Source organism: Ictidomys tridecemlineatus, chromosome 10 (genome assembly GCF_052094955.1).
Source record: "Ictidomys tridecemlineatus isolate mIctTri1 chromosome 10, mIctTri1.hap1, whole genome shotgun sequence".
Taxonomy (NCBI): Eukaryota; Metazoa; Chordata; class Mammalia; order Rodentia; family Sciuridae; genus Ictidomys; species Ictidomys tridecemlineatus.
The window spans coordinates 22710953-22713526 of NC_135486.1; the positions used below are offsets into that span (position 1 = coordinate 22710953).

Here is a 2574-nt window from a genome sequence, read left to right on the forward strand (position 1 = left end):
CTCTGTCAGGAGATAAGTCATGAATGAAAGTGAATTGTGCGTTTCAACAGCAGAGTCTATAAGGCACCTCCTCTGTGCCAGGCCGTTGGCTCTTTGCAACATTGTTTTTCTCTGTTAGCCCCAAATTGCAGCTAAAGGAATTAGCCTGACTTTAGAGAGTGTTGCCACTAGTAAATGGTGAGTTTTGACATGCGCAGAGATTTCCCCAGGTCTGACTCAGATGCCTTTTGACAACTTCAACTCCCTTCTCTCTTTCTCTGAGAAGAACTCAACAGACATCTGAATGCTACTATAAACAACCTTCTGGCAAAAGTAGATGTGTGAGAAAAGTCCAACTTTGCAAGTTGGTGCTTGCAGTTGCAAACAAACAAACCAAAAAAAAAAAAAAATCATTCCTTTCCAGAAAAAGAAAAAAAAAAAAAAGGAATGAGTTAAAGAGAAGAGCTTCTACATGTTGAAATCCAATCAGAAGAATCCTAAGCAAGACAGAACTGCAGGAGAGCAAGCACCAAGTAAAACAAGAAAGCATTTAAAGGAGGAAACACAGTTGTGAATGGGTGTTGAAAAAGAATTAGATACCCACATCAGCCTGAGACAGGAGACGTAATCGGCTGGGAAGGACCTGGAGAAGGATATCTGTACGAAGTAGGATGCTTGGGCATCTCTGCGGCAGCAGCTGGATTGTCTCAGGACCTTCAAGCATGAACTTCCTTTTAAGCTGCAGAGTTTGGACTTAAGAATAAAACAGAAAAGTGAACTAAACAGACACTTGGAAAAGAAGACTAATCAAAAGGCTGCTACCATTAAACATCTGGAACAAAGATTGCACCAGGCTGATCAAGGCTGCCAGAAAGCTGAACTCTTCATCGACTCTTCACACAGACAAGATCAACAGTCTGCAGCTGGAAGCAGAGATGACCATCAGGCAGCAGCGGCAGTTCCAATTAGACCTAAAACAGGAGAGAAGTTTACAAAACCACAGGAGCATTCCAGGGAAGGGTTCTCAGAGCCAAAACCCAAGGATGGGCAGTTTGGAATTCAAGAGGAAAAGGTTAAACTAAAAAGAGCCAATGGAAGAAAACAAGAGGCTGCAGCCTCTCCCTATAGATAAACAGTATCAGTCACTGTTCTCTGAAAAGCCACAGGTATGTTAGCACAAAGAATGTGTAAGAACTGCAGAGGAACCTTCTGTGATACCTTCTCAACAAAAGACCAGCCTCTTTCAAATATCAAGCCTGAGCAAGTTACAGTCCCTATCACAAGGGGCTGATGAAGCAATATTCTACCAGTTCATCTTAATACTGAAGGAAAAGACCTGTACCAAAACATTCCTGCAGGGCCATTCTCTACCTGTGTTGGATGTCAGAATCTCCAAAAGCATAGTCCTTAGAGTCAAGTGAAGAATTGAGAGAAATGATTGATGTATACCAGGTCTAAGAAGAAAAGGCAGGCGTTGGGCATGCCAGAAGTTGTGCTCATTTTCCCTAGTGACTGCACAAATAAGTTATTCAATTGCACCTTTCTTTTTTAAGTCCTAAACACACTCACACACACATTGGGAAATTTTCCCCCTATGGATATTCTTGCAGAAACTTGAGGGAGAGAAAGGGGAGAATTTTCCAAAATTAAAAAAGAAAACAAACCCTGATACAAGAAGCTCAAGGAACACCAAGCAGAATAAATACTGCAAAACTGAATATCAGCTTCAGGCTGCTGAAAAGCTAACAACGGAGGAAATCTAGAAAATACCCAGAGGGAGAAAAATGCCTTAATGTACTAGAAGCTATGATAAGAACTAGAATAAAGGGGCTAGGCATGTGGCTCAAGTGGTAGTGCACTTGCCTAGTATGCATAAGGCACTAGGTTCGATTCTCAGCACCACATAAAAATAAAATAAAGATAATATTGTGTCCTCCTAAAACTAAAAAATAATATTTTTTAAAAAAATAAAGAATTGGGGCGGGGATGTGGCTCAAGTGGTAGCGTGCTCGCCTGGCATGGGTGCAGCCCGGGTTCCATCCTCAGCACCACATACAAACAAAGATGTTATGTCCGCCAAAAACTAAAAAAAGAAAAAAATAAAAAATTCTCTCTCTCTCTCTCTCTCTCTCTCTCTCTCTCTCTCTCTCTCTCTCTCTCTCTCTCTCTCTCTTTAAAAAAATAAAAAATTTAAAAAATAAAGAATTAGAGTAAACTTTTGGTCAGAAACCATGCAAACAAGAGGAAAGATAAAGTGTTAAAATTTTTTTTAATTCATTCATTTAGCAATCTCAATATCCAACAAAATTCTTCTTCAAACATGAAGGCAAAACAAAAACCTTCTCAGACATAAAAACAACGGAGGGAATTTATTGCCAACAGACCTACTGGACATGGGATGTTAAAACAAGTTCTTCACAAAAATGGACAACGATATAGGTCGAAAGCTCAGATTTCAGGAAAGAAGACTGTAGCAGAAGGAATCCATAAAAATAAAGTAATGTTATTTAGTGTTCTTGCTCCTAGATCAGTTAAGATAGCTGCTTGTTTAAAGTAATAATAAAAGTAATAACATATTGAGGGATTATAGCATAC

At 39.5% G+C, this 2574-nt stretch overlaps 1 pseudogene; it reads left to right on the forward strand.

Moving 5' to 3' along the window:
* The first annotated feature begins 316 nt into the window (after window positions 1–316).
* Window positions 317–1299, forward strand: LOC101969712 (uncharacterized; annotated as a pseudogene).
* The last annotated feature ends 1275 nt before the right edge of the window (window positions 1300–2574 follow it).